Consider the following 519-nt stretch of genomic DNA (forward strand, 5'->3'; position numbering starts at 1 on the left):
CTCCGGCTTATACTTCACCTCGGAGCTATATTCCGCAAAGAAGGATAGCCATCTAGCCATCCTCTGCGAGAGGTGGGGCGACTGAGTCTCAGTGCGTAGTGACGCATCATCTGTATAAATCACAAACGGCTTGGAGCCGAGCAGGTGGACCCTGAACTTGACTAGCGCATACTTCATCGCAAGTGCTCCTTGTCATGAACTGGGTAGTTCTTCTCTGCAGCTTTGAGCTGTCGAGATTCGAACGCGATCACCAGATATCGCCACTCAGTGTCTGCTTGCAGTAGTGCACAGCCGATGTCAAAGTCCGAAGCGTCACACACGACGCTGAAAGGTCGATCAGGGTCTGGCAGCACCAGTATTGGTGCATGCAGGAGGCTGTCTTTGACCCCGTCAAAAGCCTCTTGATGTTCGGTGTTCCAACACCATACCGCATCCTTTTTAAGAAGATTGGATAATGGCCAGGCCATTTCTGCGTAATTTACGCTATACTTGTGCAAGTAGTTGGCGAGACCAAGCCAC

The sequence above is a fragment of the Plasmopara halstedii genome (assembly GCF_900000015.1).
Source record: "Plasmopara halstedii genome assembly, contig: Scaffold_614, whole genome shotgun sequence".
NCBI lineage: Eukaryota > Oomycota > Peronosporomycetes > Peronosporales > Peronosporaceae > Plasmopara > Plasmopara halstedii.